This window comes from Triticum urartu, chromosome 3A, assembly GCF_056163025.1.
Source record: "Triticum urartu cultivar PI428250 chromosome 3A, HENAU_Tu73, whole genome shotgun sequence".
Lineage (NCBI taxonomy): Eukaryota > Viridiplantae > Streptophyta > Magnoliopsida > Poales > Poaceae > Triticum > Triticum urartu.
The window spans coordinates 731,683,407-731,703,905 of record NC_141875.1 but is presented as its reverse complement, the minus strand read 5'-3'; the positions used below and the strand labels follow the sequence as shown (position 1 = coordinate 731,703,905).

The window sequence follows — 20,499 nt, the reverse complement described above, 5'->3', positions numbered from 1 at the left end:
TCCCTCCGTTTTTGAGAACCAAGGTATCAATCCAGTAGGAGCCCACGCTCAAGTCCCTCGTACCTGCACAAAGCGATAGCTACTCGCAACCAACGCGATTAGGGGTTGTCAATCCCTTCACAGTCACTTACGAGAGTGAGATCTGATAGATATAATATTTTTGGTATTTTTGGTATAAAGATGCAAAGTAAAAAGTAAAAAGCAAAGCAAGATGAAAGTGATGGAGATTGATATGATGAGAATAGACCCGGGGGCCATAGGTTTCACTAGTGGCTTCTCTCAAGAGCATAAGTATTCTACGGTGGGTGAACAAATTACTGTTGAGCAATTGACAGAATTGAGCATAGTTATGAGAATATCTGGGCATGATCATGTATATAGGAATCACGTCCGTGACAAGTAGATCGAAACGATTCTGCATCTACTACTATTACTCCACTCATCGACCGCTATCCAGCATGGATCTAGAGTATTAAGTTAAAAACAGAGTAACGCCTTAAGCAAGATGACATGATGTAGAGAGATAAATTCATGCAATATGAAGTAAACCCCGTCTTGTTATCCTCGATGGCAACGATACAATACGTGCCTTGCTGCCCCTTCTGTCACTGGGTAAGGACACCGCAAGATCGAACTGAAATCTAACCACTTCTCCCATGGCAAGAACTACCAATCTAGTTGGCCAAACCAACCGGATAATTCGAAGAGACTTGCAAAGATAACCAATCATACATAAAAGAATTCAGAGAAGATTCAAATATTATTCATAGATAGACTTGATCATAAACCCACAATTCATCGGTCTCAACAAACACACCGCAAAAAGAAGATTACATCAAATAGATCTCCACAAGAGAGGGGGATAACTTTGTATTGAGATTCAAAGAGAGAGAAGAAGCCATCCAGCTACTAACTATGGACCCGAAGGTCTGAGGTAAACTACTCACACTTCATCGGAGGGGCTAGGATGATGTAGAAGCCCTCCGTGATGACGGCCCTCTTCCGGCGGAGCTCCGGAACAAGCCCCAAGATGGGATCTCGTGGATACAGAAAGTTGCGGTGGTGGAATTAGGTTTTTTGCTCATGTCCTGATCGTTTGGGGGTACGTGTGTATATATAGGAGGAAGAAGTACGCCCGAGGAGCAACGAGGGGCCCACGAGGCAGGGGGTGCCCCACCCTCGTGACCACCTCTTTTGTTCCTTGGAGCAGGGTCCAAGTCTCCTGGATCACGTTCGGTGAGAAAATCACGTTCCCGAAGATTTTATTCCATTTGCACTCCGTTTGATATTCCGTTTCTTCGACACACTGAAATAGGCAAAAAAAACAGCAATTCTGGGCTGGGCCTCCGGTTAATAGGTTAGTCCCAAAAATAATATAAAAGTGGAAAATAAAGCCCAATATAGTCCAAAACAGTAGATAATATAGCATGGAGCAATCAAAAATTATAGATACATTGGAGACGTATCAACCCGTTGTATGTGAACGTAGAGCTTATCACACCTGATCATCACATGGTGTCTCGGCACGACGAACTTTCGCAATGGTGCATACTCAAGGAGAACACTTGTACCTTGAAATTTAGTGAGAGATCATCTTATAATGCTACCGTCGATCTAAGCAAAATAAGATGCATAAAAGGTAAACATCACATGTAATCAATATAAGTGATATGATATGGTCATCATCATCCACTACACCACAACACCAATGCAATGGCATGTAATCTGCCGGGAGAAACCCCTTAAGAGGGCAGATAAACTGCCGGGAGAGCAATTCTCCCGGCAGATAGAACTGCCACGAGAACGGCTGCCGGGAATTACTTCTCCTGGCAGATAAACATCTCCCGGCAGTTATACTGCCCCCACACATTTTTTTGCCGGCAGTTTATTTTCTGCCGGCAGATTTGCCATGGCATATAAACTACATTTAGTGGCAATGTAACTGCCGGCGCAAGCTTGTTTACCCGGCAATTCATATGCCATCACATTGATTTCACTAGCAAAAGCAAATTGATCTGGGCAACAAATCGCTAATTTAATATGCATTCATTTTTCCAGGCAATCAAGACAAATGACACTATTTCATAATTCACATATGGACCTCATCGTAAAACTTAACTTCATTAAATGAAATTAACAACCAAATACATATGTTCCTAGAAACGCCCATATATAAGGGTGTTGTGCAACAAAAGGAAAATTACATATGTTTTTGGATGCGACACGACCAAAATGAGCATATAGTGTTCTATGCTAAACTAGCAACCAAAATTAGCTTTCCCCATGGTTGTAATGTTCCCAACAACACGAGGCCCTAATCATTCAAAATGCTTATAGTTTATTGCTTTAACTTCCGCTAGCCTCTCACTCTTGTGCTTCAACATTGTATTCTCTTCCTTTTTCCATTCTATTTCATGAAAAGAGAAATTTTTGGCACATTAGAATTTACACATCAGATGTAAGTAGATTGCCATTTGTTTTCCTTCTCATCGTTGCCTTTTGTTTTCATTCTGACACATCATCTAAATGTTCCAAATAAAATATGGTCAGGTTCATAGTTTTACATGTTGAAGGGGGCAAACTAATACGAAGTCATGACAGCATGGCAAAACTTGGAACCCAAATTTGGCCATATTCATTTTATTTTTAAAAGTGCTTCACAAGCATGAATGGTAGATGCGCGCATGTGTACAGAATGTCACCCCCATTTGTCAAACCATCTTTTTGGACTCAGACTAGAGCAAAAATAAAAAATGAGTAAACAAGTTCAGGTTGGATATATGACTTACCTAGTGTACTCTCTGCCTCCATTCAAACTTCTCCTCCTAGCATCTTGTAGCCTTTGCTTGGCTGATAATTACTTGCCCTGACATAATACATGGAACATATAAGAATCCATGCTTCATGTTATTCTTAAGAAACAGTAACTTATTGAGTAAAAACTAGATTGAAGACCCCAACCTTATAAAATTAGCATGTACTAACAATTAAACTATAGAAGAGTACTCCACTTTCAGTCTATCTTAGCAGCAAAATGAAAGGAGACATAAATAAGTTCTCTAGCTAGTTATTTTTCTTCCATGTAACAGTATATGTGCATGATGACAGTTGAACTAGATGATCTCACATCGATCGACCAATGGGAATAAACAGCACAATACAAAAATCTTTTTACCCAAAGCTTGCTTGTAAAACTCCTACAGCGTATTAATGATTTAGTATTCAGTTGTGGCATCCGCTTGTTTATCACCAAAAGATTATTGAACTCCCTATACTGATAAGACTTAATAAAAACATGTGTGCAGTCATTTAGAAGTATCCACTGCGGCACTGCCATAGTGCATAGATCATTTAGAAGTTTTCACTGGCAGAGAGCATATCTACAGTCCTTTACGTACAATATAAATCGAAACTGCAAACATTCCCTGGTGCTTCCTATCAAGATGTCTAAAGATGAAAATGATAAAATGTTCTGAAGAAGTGTTCTTACTCGATTAAATGGAGAAATATTTAAGGAGTGACTACCCTAAGTTCAAGCATTACAAAATACTAGATGTTTCCTTTCACACAAACAACACATGTCCAAGCATAATGTGTATATAAGTATGAAAGATAGATCACAGTAGCTGATAGCATAGGAAAGCGACATAGATAACCATTGTTTCATATGCACGCTCAAAAGAATCAAGTAAGCAAAAGTAGTTTGATTTTCACATCTCAAGTTTTGATGTGATAACTCAAGAACATTTAGTCCCGAGCCATGACACTAAGGCGTTGAACTTCACAAATTTGTGCAAAATACTACAATGTTGAGATCCTGGAATGATTAATTTCCCCATGACCACAAAAAGCAGTAACTCATAACCAAATCTATATCTAACACAACACACATACATTAGTCACGTTTGTCTATAGAAGATTTTTTTCCAGGAGATACTCCTAATAGTGCAAATAGCAATTTACTGTAATAACTGATAAGGATGATCCTTGAAGGATGTAAGTGTGACCACCAGAAGAAAATCAAATCACGTACAAGTTTTCGGAGTTGTGCAATTTAGGGAAGCACCTTCTCAAGCACAGGATCAAGGGATAGAACACAAATGATATCAAGATCTTGTAGAAGCTTCTCAAAATATCTAATTTCCTGTGACAATGTAGTTACTGCAATGCTTGTGAAGTTGAAAAGTATACACAAAATACTATCTATTAGATGGCATGAAAGTTTAAGCATAATTTTTGGTACCAATGTGAACTTGTTCTTTATGTAATATATGGGTATATCACATTCAGACAACAACTTTCACAGTACATAAATAATAAACTTCATATCAGAGAACTAACACTTTTGCAAGTTCGAATCTTTAAACTCTAGAAGAAGTACTCCACTTTCAGTCTATGTTTGTAGCAAACAGAGAAGAGACAGAAAGAGATTCTCTATCTGATTGGTTTTCTTACATGTACAAGTATATGTGCGTGATAGCGAGTGAACTAAATGATCTGACATCAACCGATCAATGGAGATAAACAAGGGTACTTGTTCATTCCAACTACATGTTCATTAGTCAAAGTTTGTTTTCTTTTAACATCCAGAATTAGCACAAAGAGCACTTAATCATAGTAAATGGAAGAATACCCATTGGCACCAAGAATTAGAGTTGTGAAGAGCATCTTCATTGGTACATTCAAGCACAAGTTTGAGAGAAAAAAAATGTTACCTCAGTATTGAACTCCTATGAAACAATTAGCTAGATGGTAAATCAGGGCAGGAAAAGTAGCTACTTTTGTAGAGAAATTTTTAATATCAAATCCACACTCATGTCTATAAATTTAGCTCTTCCAGATGGTGGAACCAAAAACTTTATAGAGCGCTACAATCCCCTACTACTATAGTACATAATTTTTTGAATTTGGATTAGCAGTCCGCCCAGACTCCAGAGAAAATACAAGTCATCGATTTGTTCCATAAAATGAATATCCACCATTCATCAGTACCTTGCCCAAGCGATCTAATGGTTGACATTTCTTAGATTCCCTATGTACGGGCAAGCGCCAAAACAACTCCAGGACCTTTCTGGAATCCTGACGGTTCCAAATGGGCCCACTGGTGAAACTCTGCTATTCAATATCTTTTGTGGCTATGATCGGGAAACAACGATGACTAGAGTAACCTTCCTTCTATAAACAACTAGCTTGTACAGAGCACTAATCGTTTGTATCTACCAATTTTTGAAGCAGCAACTTGCCAATCCTTAGGACGGGATTTAACACTCAACAGCATACATACTACTACCATCTGAAAATAAATATTTCTCAAATAAACGGATGAGTGAGTTAAGAACACGTGCATAGATCGTGCCTTTGACTAGTATACACAGTCTTCAGTTGCGCAATGTCTGAACCTGAATAAATAAAGACCGATCCATGTACTAAGAAGAATGGATATAAGCAAATGAAGTAGGCACATATACTTGCATATTAAGATAACAAAATGAAATATACACTAACCTGGCTGAAACCCTTTACTAATCACGAGCACCAGGAATTCCTCAAACAAACCAACCACTGCTAGAACCAGTCTCCAATCCTTTCACTAATAGCACCTACATCAATTTGGCAGGAAAAGGAAAAAAACAATAAGGAACACGCTCAGTAGTAACTCGCTGGAAGGGAAAAATCTGCCTTCGTAAGGAGAACTGGACAACGAGTACCATGAGTTCACATTGAACAGAGAAGAAAAGATTAACAACCTTGGTAAGGAAGATCTCACCTGCATCGGGTTTCCACCAAGACGGATCTGACGAAAGTATTGTACCAACACAGTAGAGATGGGACACCACGCTTGCCGTTGGCGGGGAGGAAGCCGTGGTGGGGGCCTATGCTCGTCGAAGTGATGGATTGTAAAGAAGAGATGGAGGCGACCGACATCGTCGACCAGTTCTGGTGGTCGTGTCGAAGGGAGGGAGGCAACGACGACCTCGCAAACCAGAGGCGTATCGTGGGAGGTGACACCGAGATCCAAGCACCACCGCCATAGATCCCGATGGGGTCACCCAGGTCAACCAAAGGGGGCGAGGTGGAGGGCGTGGTCAACGGCAGAGGGGGCGGCGGCGGCGGTCGAGGAGGATGTCTAGGGAGGGACCGATTTGGGGGAGAACAGGTCATGTGGTGGCTCTAATTCTTCTCTTTTTTTGAGCGGTGGTTGTAATTCTTTTGAGTGGAAATGTCACGCGCTCTCCCGCGCCAGCGCCCGTTTGGGCCAAATATTATTTTGGGCTCGCGCCACAGGCAGACCCGACAGATAGTGGGCCGTAGTTCAGTTCTCCCAGCAGTTTTCATGACCTAAGATGTGGACATTATTACTGGCAGTGTGCATGCCCTTGCTGATTAACTTCTACCGGCAGTTTCTCCGCCGTTATGTACTTCTACCGGCAGTAACAAGATCCCTGGCAGATGGTTTGCCCTCATTCTTATATTTCTCCCGGCAGTTGCCCGCAATTCGGTGTTGTGGTGTAGTGATCTTGCGCTTGTGATCTCCATCTCCGAAGCACCGTCATGATCACCATCGTCACCGGCGCAACACCTTGATCACCATCGTAGCATCGTTGTCGTCTCACCAACTATTGCTTCTACGACTATCGGTACCGCTTAGTGATAAAGTAAAGCAATTACATGGCGATTGCATTGCGTACAATAAAGCGATAACCATATTGCTCCTGCCAGTTGCCGATAACTCGGTTACAAAACATGATCATCTCATACAACAAAATATAGCATCATGTCTTAACCATATCACATCACAACATGCCCTGCAAAAACAAGTTAGATGTCCTCTACTTTGTTGTTGCAAGTTTTACGTGGCTGCTATGGGTTGAGCAAGAACCGTTCTTACCTACGCATGAAAACCACAACAATAGTTTGTCAAGTTAGTGCTGTTTTAATCTTCTCAAGGACCGGGCGTAGCCACACTCGGTTCAACTAAAGTTGGAGAAACTGACACTCGCTAGTCACTTGTGTGCAAAGCACACTAGTAGAAAAGGGGGCAACGGTCCAGGCCGGGTCAGCCCATTAGTCCCAGTTCAGTCCAGAACCGGGACCAGTGGGGGCATTGGACCCGGTTCGTGATCCCAGGGGGCCGGCCGGGCCACATTGGCCATTGGTCCTGGTTCATCTGGACCTTTTGGTCCCGGTTGGTGGGACGAACCGGGACCAGTGGGCCTCGCGCCTGGACCACCACCATTGGTCCCGGTTGGTGGCTTGAACCGGAACCAAAGGCTCCCCTTTAGTCCCGGTTCATGCCACCAACCAGGACCAATGAGGTGCCTATATATACCCCCTCGCGTAAGAGCAGAGCACACTACTCTGTTTTTTCTGGCCGAGGGGGAGAGGGCTTGGTGGTGCTCTAGCTCACCTCCTATGCACACAAGGTGTTCGATGGAATTCCCGAGCCACACTACTTAATCTTTCTCCTCTCCAAGCTCGACCTCCAAGCTCCATTTTCCTCAATATTTGTCTAGGTTTAGCGGTCCATCATGCCCCGTCCCCTTCTTCACCGCCGTCGATCACCCGCGCCGAGCTCATCGCCGGCACCACCGTGGTGAGCCTCTTGTTCTTATCTTCTTTCTGAAAGGAAAAATATTCTTACTTGTATGTTCACATAGATACTTGTATTATTGTCTTACTTTTATTATTGCATCTTATATAGTGCGATGGTTTTGGTATCCTCCCCCGTCGGCCCTCGTCCTGTCTATGATTCGGATGTGGTATATATATTATCTTTATAACTATAGGTTCATTTATTGTTTATGAAAATTATGCCGACCAACGTGACATAGATTTTATTTATGTAGGATATATGTGAATCGGAAATTCCAACCGACCCTATTGTCGAGAGGATAAATTTAGTTGAAGAAGAAAACAATTTTTTGAAGGAGAAAATAAAAAAAATTGAGGAGGAGAAGATGATATTGGAGTTGCATGTTGCGGATGTCGTCGATGATCACAAGATCAAGATGGATGCAATGCGCTTGAAGATTAAAAAGATTAGAAAATATGCCATTCATACCGAGGCTTGGTATCATTATGCCGTTGGATCAATTGTTACCTTGGTTGCGATTATGATCGCATTTGTTTTCGCATTGAAATGTTTTACAAAGTTTCAATGTATGGTTTAATTAATTAGATGCTCTGGAGAGCTATATGTTGTTAGATGAGAACTATGTATGTACTTTGGTTTTAATGTGTTGATGAACTTCTATTAATTTGGACACTTAATTATATATAATGCACGCAGATAAACCGGCAATGGATGTACGGTGACAGACACACCTCCGAGTACATTAAGGGCGTGCATGAGTTTCTCGATGCGGCTGAGGCAAACAAGCAGAATGGTTTTATGTGTTGTCCATGCACTAAATGTGGGAATACGAGGTCTTACTCTAACCGGAAAATTCTTCACTCCCACCTTCTTTACAAGGGTTTCATGCCACACTATAATGTTTGGACGAGGCACGGAGAAATAGGGGTTATGATGGAAGACGTTGAAGAAGAAGAGTATGATGACAACTATGTGCCCCCTGAATACGGTGATGCTGCAACGGGGGGAGCTGGTGAAGATCAAGAGGAACCAGACGATGTGCCCAATGATGCTGCAACGGGTGATGCTGCTGAAGATCAAGAAGAACCAGACGATGTGCCCGATGATGATGATCTCCACCGGGTCATTGTCGATGCAAGGACGCAATGCGAAAGTCAAAAGGAGAAGCTGAAGTTCGATCACATGTTAGAGGATCACAAAAAAGGGTTGTACCCCAATTGCGAAGATGGCAACACAAAGCTCGGTACCGTACTAGAATTGCTGCAATGGAAGGTATAGAATGTTGTGGCTGACAAAGGATTTGAGAAGCTACTGAAAATATTGAAGAAGAAGCTTGCAAAGGATAACGAATTGCCCGACAGTACATACGAAGCAAAGAAGGTCGTATGCCCTCTAGGATTGGAGGTGGAGAAGATACATGCATGCCCTAATGACTGCATCCTCTACCACGGTGCATACAAGGATCTGAACGCATGCCCGGTATGCGGTGCATTGCGTTATAAGATCAGACGAGATGACCTTGGTGATGTTGACGGCGAGCCCCCCCAGGAAGAGGGTTCCTGCGAAGGTGATGTGGTATGCTCCTATAATACCACGGTTGAAACGTCTGTTTAGAAACGAAGAGCATGCCAAGTTGATGCGATGGCACAGTGAGGACCGGAAGAAAGAGGGGAAGTTGAGAGCACCCGCTGACGGGTCGTAGTGGAGAAAAATCGAGAGAAAGTACTAGGATGAGTTTGCAAAGGACCCAAGGAATGTATGGTTTGCTTTAAGAGCGGATGGCATTAATCCTTTCAGGGAGCAGAGCAGCAATCACAGTACCTGGCCCATGACTCTATGTATGTATAACCTTCCTCCTTGGATGTGCATGAAGCGGAAGTTCATTATGATGCCAGTTCTCATCCAAGGCCCTAAGCAACCCGGCAACGACATTGATGTGTACCTAAGGCCATTAGTTGAAGAACTTTTACAGCTCTGGAATGGAAATGGTGTACGTACGTGGGATGAGCACAGACAGGAGGAATTTAACCTAAAGGCGTTGTTGTTCGTGACCATCAATGATTGGCCCGCTCTCAGTAACCTTTCAGGACAGACAAACAAAGGATACCACGCATGCACGCACTGTTTAGATGAAACTGAAAGTATATACCTGGACAAATGCAAGAAGAATGTGTACCTAGGCCATCGTCGATTTCTTCCGACCAACCATCAATGTCGAAAGAAAGGCAAGCATTTCAAAGGCGAGGCAGATCACCGGAAGAAGCCCGCCATGCGTACCGGTGATCACGTACTTGCTATGGTCAATGATTTACATGTAATCTATGGAAAGGGTCCTGGGGGACTAGCTGTTCCGAATGATGCTGAGGGACACGCACCCATGTGGAAGAAGAAATCTATATTTTGGGACCTACCCTACTGGAAAGACCTAGAGGTCCGCTCTTCAATCGACGTGATGCATGTGACGAAGAACCTTTGTGTGAACCTGCTAGGCTTCTTGGGCGAGTATGGGAAGACAAAAGATACACCTGAGGCACGGGAGGACCTGCAACGTTTGCACGAAAAAGACGGCAATGCCTCCGAAGCAGTATAAAGGTCCTGCCAGCTACGCTCTTACGAAAGAAGAGAAAGAAATCTTCTTTGAATGCCTGCTCAGTATGAAGGTCACGACTGGCTTCTCGTCAAATATAAAGGGAATAATAAATATGCCAGAGAAAGAGTTTCAGAACCTAAAGTCTCATGACTTCCACGTGATTATGACGCAACTGCTTCCGGTTGCATTGAGGGGGCGTCTACCGGAAAACGTCTGATTAGCCATTGTGAAGCTATGTGCATTCCTCAATGCAATCTCTCAGAAGGTGATCGATCCAGAAATCGTACCAAGGCTAAGGAGTGATGTGGCGCAATGTCTTGTCAGTTTTGAGCTGGTGTTCCCACCATCCTTCTTCAATATCATGACACACGTCCTAGTTCATCTAGTCGACGAGATTGTCATTCTGGGCCTGTATTTCTACACAATATGTTCCCCTTTGAGAGGTTCATGGGAGTCCTAAAGAAATATGTCCGTAACCGCGCTAGGCTAGAAGGAAGCATCTCCATGGGCCATCAAACAGAGGATGTTATCGGGTTTTGTGTTTACTTCATTCCTGGCCTTAAGAAGATAGGTCTCCCTAAATCGCGGTATGAGGGGAGACTGACTGGAAAAGGCACTTTTGGAAGTGACTCAATAATATGCAGGGACGGATATTCTTGGTCTCAAGCACACTACACAGTTCTACAGAACTCTACCTTGGTGACCCCGTATGTCGATGAACACAAGAATAGTCTGCGCTCCAAACACCCGGAGCAGTGCGACGACTGGATTACATGTGAACACATCAGGACTTTCAGCAGTTGGTTGGAAACACGTCTCAGAGGTGACAACACTGTTTGTGATGAGCTGTACTTGTTGTCCAGGGGACCATCTTTGACTGTATTGACTTACAAAGGATACGAGATAAATGGGAATACATTTTACACGATCGCCCAAGATCAAAAGAGCACCAACCAAAACAGCGGTGTCCGCTTTGATGCAGCAACCGAGAGCGGAAAGGACACATATTATGGTTACATAGTGGACATATGGGAACTTGACTACGGACGTGATTTTAAGGTCCCTTTGTTTATGTGCAAATGGATCAATTTGTCAGGCGGCGGGGTACAGGTAGATCCACAGTACGGAATGACAACAGTGGATCTGAAAAATCTTGGGTACACTGACGAACCGTTCGTCCTAGCCAATGATGTGGCACAGGTTATCTATGTGAAGGACATGTCTACCAAACCGAGAAAAATAAAAGATAAGGAAGCGAATACATCATACAATGAGCCAAAGCGCCACATAGTTCTTTCAGGAAAAAGGGACATCCTGGGAGTGGAGGGCAAGACAGACATGTCTGAAGATTATGAAAAGTTTCATGAAATTCCTCCCTTCAATGTCAAGGCTGACCCAAGCATCTTGATAAATGATGAAGATTATCCATGGTTACGGCGCAATAAGCAAATGACACAAGCGAAGAAAAAGTGAAGACTTTCTCCCGCAACTATTATGATGATACCATGCAAACTTTGTAACACACGAGTATGCTATGCCAACTTTTTCAGAGTTCATTTGAAAACTATGAATTTGGGTCGAATTTTCTCTATAGGTGCATCTATGTTCATTTTTTTAGTAAAGTTAGTCACAAACTTTTGGTTCACACAAATTTCAAAGAATTCAAATTTTAACTATTCAAATTTGAAAACTAATGGCACTAACAGAAAGTTTATAATTTTTCTAAAACTAATGGCACTAACAGAAAGTTTATAATTTTGCTGACCTAAAAGCAAAAATAAATAAAAAATAAATCAAAAAACAAAAAACAAAAGAAAATAAATAATGTAGAAAACAAAACAAAAAATCTGGAAAACAAAACAAATAGCAACAATAAGTATTTTTTATAAATAGAAACAAAATAAAATAAATAAAGCAACAAAGAAAACAAAAAAACTAAAAAAGTGTTTTCAAATTTGAAAACTAATGGCACTAACAGAAAGTTTATAATTTTTCTAAAACTAAAAGCAAAAAGAATAAAAAAATAAAGCAAAAAACAAAAGAAAATAAATAATGCAGAAAACAAAACAAAAAAACTAGAAAAAAATAGCAACAATAAGTATTTTGTTGTAAGTAGAAACAAAATAAAATAAATAAAGCAATAATGAAAAAACAAAAAAGTGTTTTCAAATTTGAAAAGTAATGGCACTAACAGAAAGTTCATAATTTTTCTAAAACTAAAAGCAAAAAAGAATTAAAAAATAAAGCAAAAAACAAAAGAAAATAAATAATGCAGAAAACAAAACAAAAAACTGGAAAAAATAGCAACAATAAGTATTTTGTTGTAAGTAGAAACAAAATAAAATAAATAAAGCAACAAAGAAAAAAAAGTGCCACCTACTGGGCCCCCATGGCCTGAATACGACTAGAAACCCTACCATGGGCCAGGATTCAGGCCCGCAGGAGGCCCAGTAGGCCCACAGGCACACAGCGCAGGGTTAGGCCCGAAAGCCTGCATTTGAGAGGAGCTCAAGAGGGAAGGCGCAGTAGCGCTTATAAAACACTCTCGAGCTCTCTCAGCTAGCAAGGTGGGACTAAAGTTTTGGCGCGGGGCAGCACAAGGCCTTTGGTCCCGGTTGGTGCCAGCAACCGGGACTAAAGGGGGCATTGGTCACGGTTCGTGGCACAAACCGTGACCGATGCCCCCTTTAGTCCCGGTTGGTGCCACCAACCGGGACCAAAGGCCGCCGCTTCCCGCCCTTTGGGCTGCTGAAAAGAGGCCTTTGGTCCCGGTTGGTGGCACCAACCGGGACTAAAGGGGGGCAATGGTCACAGTTTGTGCCACGAACCGTGACCAATGCCTTTGGTATATAACCAGGACATGTGAAATTTTCAGATTTCCCTCACCAGTTGCCCCCGACGACGCCGACCTCCTCGACGCCGCCAGGCTGCCCCGACGCCGCATGCTGCCCCCGCCGTTGCCGTCGCCTGCACCCTCGCCGGCCGTCGCCCGCGCCCGTCGTCGCCGTCGCCCGCGCCCTCGCTCGCGCCCTCATCACCCGCGCCCTTCGTCACTGTCGCCCGCGCCCTCGCCGGCCGTCGCTCGCGCCCTCATCGGCCGTCGCCCGCGCCCGTCGTCGCCGTCGCCCGCGCCCTCGTCGGCCGTCGCCTGTGCCCTCGTCGGCCGTCCCCTGCCCCGACGCGTCGCCGCCTCTGTGAGCACCGCGCATCTGCCACCCCCGCCGCCGTCGTGCATTTTTTAATTATACATGCTTTTTTACATGTTTTTAGATTTTCATATATATATATGTATGTATGTATCTTTTAGATATATGTTTTTGTATGTATGTTCATATATGTTTTTTATGTATGTTCATATAGGTATATATGTATGTATTTTGTCAATTGTAATGATGTTTTAAAAATACATATATGCAAAAGTTAGATTTTTTATTAGAAAATTTTTATCTATATATGTTCTCTGATTTAGTACATTTTAGGTTAGTTTCATTTTAAAAAAAGTTTTATATATTTAGGAAGAAGGAATAGAAGGAAGAAGAAGGAATAAACTGTTTTATATATGAGGGTCGAGAGGGGGTCGACGGTTGCCAAGGGGTCGAGGGTCGAGAGGGGGTCTAGGGTCGCCGAGGGGTCGAGGGTCGTCGAACATGAGAGGAAGAAAAGGATAAAAAAAGAAGAGGAAGAAGAAAAAAAGAGGAGAAGAAAGAATAGAGGAGATAAAAAGAGGAGAAGAAAGAATAGAGGAGAAGATCTCCTCTATTCTTTCTTCTCCTCTTTTTTTCTTCTTCTTCCTCATTTTTTTATCAGGAACGAGGGTTGTCGAGGGTCGCCGAACATGAAAGGAAGAAGAGGATAAAAAAAGAAGAGGAAAAAGGGGAAAAAAAGAGGAGAAGAAAGAATAGAGGAGTTCTTCTCCTCTATTCTTTCTTCTCCTCTTTTTTTTCTTCTTCTTCCTCTTTTTTTTATCGGGAACGAGGGTCGCCGAGGGGTCGAGGGTCGAGAGGGGGTCTAGGGTCGTCGAACATGAGAGGAAGAAGAGGATAAAAAAGAAGAGGAAGAACAAAAAAGAGGAGAAGAAAGAATAGAGGAGTTCTTCTGCTCTATTCTTTCTTCTCCTCTTATTTTTCTTCTTCCTCTTTTTTTATCGGGAACAGGGGTCGTCGAGGGTCGCCGAGCGGTAGAGGAAACCCTAAATAGCAAGTATCATCGGTGTGAGATACATGTGGCCGTCGGTGTCGGACACTACATCCACGTCCCACAAGTGACACGGGCTTCGACGCCCACGTCATTTGTGGGACGTGGATGTAGTGTCCGACACCGACGGCCACATGTATCTCACACCCACGATACTTGCTATTTAGGGTTTCCTCTACCGCTCGGCGACCCTCGACGACCCTCGTTTCCGATAAAAAAAAGAGGAAGAAGAAAAAAAAGAGGAGAAGAAAGAATAGAGGAGTTCTTACTCCTCTATTCTTTCTTCTCCTCTTTTTTCTTCTTCTTCCTCTTCTTTTTTTATCCTTGAAGCTTTGTCGAGGCCACCCCAAACCCTAGAGAAGCAGCGTTGAGGCCACCCCAAACCCTAGAGAAGCAGTGTCGAGGCCACTAATTAATATTAGTTCTACGTTTGCCACTAATATATCCATCTGTCATGTTTGAATAATAATTGCCATGTTGTAAATATTTGTAGAAACTATGGATACCGCCCGAGACGAAGTACAAGAAGAGTTGTTGGGGGACATAATCGCACGAGGAAGTGATGCCATCTGCTCGTTGTTTCTCAACGACACCGATGGTCTGGAAGCAGCTGGCTATGATTATAATGGCTCCGGTGACCTAATGCCGGTGCAAGAAGGAGACCGTGAGGACGGCTCCGGTGACCCAATGCCGGTGCAAGAAGGAGACCGTGATGACGTCTCCGGTGACCGAACCGAGTCCGGCCAGGTATATATATTAGTTAAGCTTCTGCTGACTAGCTAATTGATGCATTCATTGTTTTGGTATGTACACATATTAATTAAGTCTTTGTTCTTTCTTCTAGCCCTCCAGATCAAGCACAACTTCGGTAAAGAGACGAGGCCCAAAGAAAAAGTTGAGCTCGGATGAAAAGTTTGAGATCACAGCAATCGCGCCCCTCCGGACAAAGAGCGCATTTGTTGCTCAGTGCGTGGTTTTGGTTAGGGACAAGATCCCGATCAGCATCCAGCAATGGTTAAAGCCGGCTACAGAACACCCTGAGGTGTCTTATGTCAATGATATGCAGAAAAATGATCTTTGGACTGAGTTGAAGTCAAATTTCACCCTACCGCAAGAGGATGATCCGGAGAAGCCAGTTAAAGAGCAATTAATCAAGTCTTTTGCTCTTAAGAGGATGGCAGAACTATTCAGGAGGTGGAAGAAAGAGCTGAATAAGTTTGTCGAAAATAAAGAGACACCAGAATTCAAGGGCAGATATGAGAAGATCAGAGATCATTAGCCCGCATTTGTGGCCCACAAGATATCGGAAAAGGGTAAGAATATGTCGGCGACAAACAAGCAAAATGCTGCGAAGAAGAAGCATCACCATCGCACGGGGTCAGGTGGCTACCTCGTAGCCCGGCCCAAGTGGGCCAAGACTGAGAATGATCTGGCTGATAAAGGGATCGAACCAGAGACAATTAACTGGCCAGACCATTGCCGGACTTGGTTCTTCGGGGCTGGCGGAACCTTGGACCCTATATCAGGGAAGTGCATTTGGACGAACGATCAAATGGACATACCAGTCAAGAAGCTTCAGCAGTATATCGAAGCAGCGCAGCAAGGGACGTTCGTTCCAGACAGAGAGAACGACGAGCTCACAATGGCCCTCGGGAATCCTGAGCACCCTGGACGGACACGAGGCACGCCAGGCTCCATTCCGTGGAAGGTTGGGTTTTCAGACGCAGGCGGTTACAAATGCCAGGAGAGGAGGAAAAAAGTGCAGCAGACCCAAATGCAGGCGCTGCAAGCAAGAGTACAAGCGATAGAGCAACGAGAAGCAAATCGTAGCACACGAACTACTGAAGCTTCCCCTGAAGCTACCCCGCCATCTCAGCGGAGAAGTAGCGTGGCTTCCACCGAGCTACTTCAGCCGGAGCATGTCTTGACGGCTCCTGCCAACTATCCCGTGGATGCTATCACGGAGTCTGAAAATTGCCACCTTATGACGCAATGGATTAATATGAAGGTCAAGGCGGCTGTTGGCTCTGTTTTTCCTACTGAACCGGGCGCAACTTTTCACTGCCGGCCGATTCCAGAAGGATATGCTAGGGTGATGGTGGATGAAATAAAAGAGGGATTTGAGGACCTCTAGCTTGACCACCCTACCGGTGAAGGGGAGACTCGGCTGGGTTCTACTCTGAAGACTCCATGCCTATGGCGGAAGGAGCTCATCAACCTTCCGAACTGGACGCCTCCGCCTCGTCCTCCTCCTCCGGCGAGTCAGGGCACTCCGCCTCCTCCACCGCCGCCTCCTCCGGTGAGTGACGATCAGGGCACTCGGCCGGCTCCTTCTCCGGCGCATGGCGGCACTCCGCCTCCTTCTCCGCCTGTACCGGCGCGCCCGAGCAGCCAGCCTCCTCCTTCTCCGCCTCGTCAGCAAGGGCGGAAGAGACCTGCCGCCGCTCCGGCTGCTCCGGCGCGTCGTAGTCCTTCTCCTCCGCCTCGTAAGCAAGTAAAGAAGACAACCGCTCCGTCTGCTCTGCCGGCGTCTAGCAGTACAGCCAGAGGTGGGAGGACATATAGATTCGGTCCTTCTCTGAAGACTCCAGAGAAGTTACCATACAAGAGGACCCCCGGAGGAGAACGCCGAGATCGTGCGAGAAGAAGTGAGGAACTTCTTTGAAGGGGTGAAAGCAAAGAAACATCCACCTCCGGAGGAGAAGGTAGATCCGGTGAAAGCGAAGCACACTCTGGCTGCCCTGACAAAACCACCCAAGTCTCTGCCGAAAGGAAACTATGAGCGCATTATTGGAAAGGAATTTGCCGAAGCGGAGCGGTCGGTAACTACTGTTAGTGATCAAAGGCTGAAAGAACGACGAGCTGGGAAACAAATTGCACATCTCGGCGAACAAACGAAGCAATCGTGCCCCCCGCTCAAGGTGCCTAGCGACATCGCCGCTAATGATCCGAGGATGGTGCCCAGTTATAGCAATCTTGGATATTACCTGCCCGACGATGTACATTATGATTTCATGGAGGTGCAGATACAAAGATACGAGTACGGGAAGCCTCTCGTCAAAGATGAAAGATCTCTATCAACGATGATGCGAAGATTGCATGATTGTTACTTGAAAACCTACAGAGAGTCTGGGGGAGGAGTACTTTGTATGTGAGAGTTAAAAAGGAGCATGACCTCGTTGGAATTGATCTGTTGCCTGTTCCATTTGAGGAGTTCTTTCAGTTTTTCAATCAATTGGCCCTCGATAAAGCAACGGTCACCTGCTACTGTCTGTAAGTAGTACTACTTCTGTCATTAAGTCTCTTTATATAGCTCAGCTCTTTCATTGCATGTATTTATAATTATCCTCACTATATTATGCAGATTGAAGATCGTCGAATTGAAGAAAAGACAAATCGGTGATATTGGGTTCATTAACACAAATATCATAGATGCAACTAAGGTTAAATTTCATGCCGCAGATACCGAGGCCAACTTGCTACGATCGTTGGTAATAAATGAAAACAAAGATATAATACTCTTTCCTTACAACTTCAAGTGAGTGTTACTGTCTTGTGCGTATTCGGTTTCCCTTATATATTACGCAAGGTTATAGTAATGTAATTGATGAGTCATGCATGCGTGTGCAGTTTCCACTATATTCTCCTAGAGATTAAGCTTGAGCAGGGACTAGTAACCGTCTTAGACTCAAGACGAAAAGACCCCCAGGACTATGCAGACATGACTCAAATGCTCGAGAAGTAAGTTAAATCGATCATTATCCAGCATATCAGCAACTTTGTTCATTTCCTGATATATCAAGTAATTGTTTTCTTTGTCTGGCAGGGTTTGGAAAAAATTCACCAAAAAAGCTCCGGGACTCCCGAAGAAGCTGCAATATAAACACCCGAAAGTAAGTACTACAGTAGCATGTTCCGCGCATCTCCTATTGATTCAAGTGCTAGTTTCATCAATACCATTTGGCATTCTTGCTTATCAGTTTGATTGTCCTCTATTTCTTGTAAAGTGGTTGTGGCAGGAACAAGGGAATGATTTCCGTGGATACTACGTTTGCGAGTCCATCCGCCACACGACCTGTGAGCGGGGCTACTCTAACAAACAATATGAAGTGCGTAAATAACAACATTCACAATTTTATTTTATTACCATTATTTGTGTTGAGTTTCATTCATTCATATATATATGTATTGACCCCCTTCTTCAAATTAGATGTTTCGGAAGCGGGATGAACTCCTAGCACCAGCTCACATGCGAGCAATTCAAGAGGAATTGGCGGCATTCTTTCTTGACCACATGATCGCTGAAGACGGAGAATACTATGTGGACCATGAGTCGGTATGTTAGGAGATTATATTTGTAATAGATAACTATTGTATATATGTAGCCGGTAGTGTCGGATAGATATACGAGAACTTGTTGTTCGACCAATCTCCCGGAGAAGGAGAGGTGGTCGATATCACTTCTCTCTGTATGCATATATGTTCATGACGATCTTCTGTTTCCTTTGTTTGCTTACTAGCTAGCTAGCGTGTCTAGTCCTCTCTATACGTTTGTATAGTACGTAGCATCGACCAAGCATGGACATAAGAGAGGACACTTCTCTCTATTAATTATAGCTAGCTAACACAATATATGAAACACCTAAATTAACCCCCCAAAACCCCCAACCCCCCCCCTTTAAAAAAACAAAAACCCCAGCCACAGAAATGATGACGCGTGGATGCCTATTGGTCCCGGTTGGTGCCACCAACCGGGACCAAAGGCCCTCCTGCCTGGGCTCCGCGCACAGGCCACGTGGAGGCCCATCTGTCCCGGTTCTGGATTGAACCGGGACTAAAGGGACAGGGCATTAGTACCGACCCTTTAGTCCCGGTTCAGGAACCGAGACAAAAGGCCCTTACGAACTGGGACAACAGGCCCTTTTTCTACTAGTGGCACGACGGTAAAACCAGTCGCGCGTAAGCGTACGCGTAATGTCGGTCCGGTCCGCTTCATCCAACAATACCGCCGAACCAAAGTATGACATGCTGGTAAGCAGTATGACTTGTATCGCCCACAACTCACTTGTTTTTTACCCATGCATATAACATCTACGCAAAAACCTGGCTCGAATGCCACTGTTGGGGAACGTAGTAATTTCAAGAAATTTCCTACGCACACGCAAGATCATGGTGATGCATAACAACGAGAGGGAAGAGTATCGTCCACGTGCCCTCGTAGACCTTAAGCGGAAGCGTTATGAGAACGCGGTTGATATAGTCGAACGTCTTCACGATCTGAACGATCCAAGTACCGAACGCATGGCACCTCCGAGTTCAGCACACGTTCAGCTCAATGACGTCCCACGAACTCCGATCCAGCAGAGCTTCACGGGAGAGTTCCGTCAGCACGACGGCGTGATGACGGTGATGATGTTGCTACCGACGCATGGCTTCGCCTAAGCACAGCTACGATATGATCGAGGTGGATTATGGTGGAGGGGGGCACCGCACACGGCAAAGGGATCAATTATCAACTTCTATGTCTTTGGGGTGCCCCCCTACCCCCGTATATAAAGGGGGGGAGGAGAGGGCCGGCCAAGGGGAGAGGCGCACCCAAGGGGGGGGGGCAATCCTACTCCAAGTAGGTTTGCCCCCTCTTTCCTAGTCCTAGTAGGAGAGGGGAAGGAAGGGGAGGAAAAGAAGAAGGAAAGGGGGGGCGCGGCCCTTATAACCCACAAGTATAGGGGATCACAACAGTTTTCGAGGGTAGAGTATTCAACCCAAATTATTGATTCGACACATGGGGAGCCAAAGAATATTCTCAAGTATTAGCAGCTAAGTTTTCAATTCAACCACATCTGGAAACTTAGTATCTGCAGCAAAGTGTTTAGTAGCAAAGTAATATGATAGTAGTGGCAATGATAATAAAAGGTAATGATAGCAAAAGTAATGCTTTTGGTATTTTGTAGTGATGATCGCAATATCAACGGAAAGGTAAATAAGTGGAGAACAATATATGGAAAGCTCGTAGGCAATGGATCGGTGATGGAGAATTATGCCGGATGGGGTTCATCATGTAACAGTCATAACCTAGGGTGACACAGAACTAGCTCCAGTTCATCAATGTAATGTAGGCATG

At 44.2% G+C, this 20,499-nt stretch overlaps 1 long non-coding RNA gene across 1 annotated transcript; it reads right to left on the bottom strand.

The window, feature by feature from the left end:
* Window positions 1-778: 778 nt before the first annotated feature.
* LOC125549506 (uncharacterized) lies at window positions 779-6,164 on the bottom strand. Its single transcript, XR_015600042.1, has 4 exons — window positions 5,768-6,164; window positions 5,506-5,600; window positions 2,790-2,866; window positions 779-1,571 (listed from the first exon to the last, which is right to left on the bottom strand). It is a non-coding gene; the product is annotated as an uncharacterized LOC125549506 (long non-coding RNA).
* Between the last annotated feature and the right edge of the window lie 14,335 nt (window positions 6,165-20,499).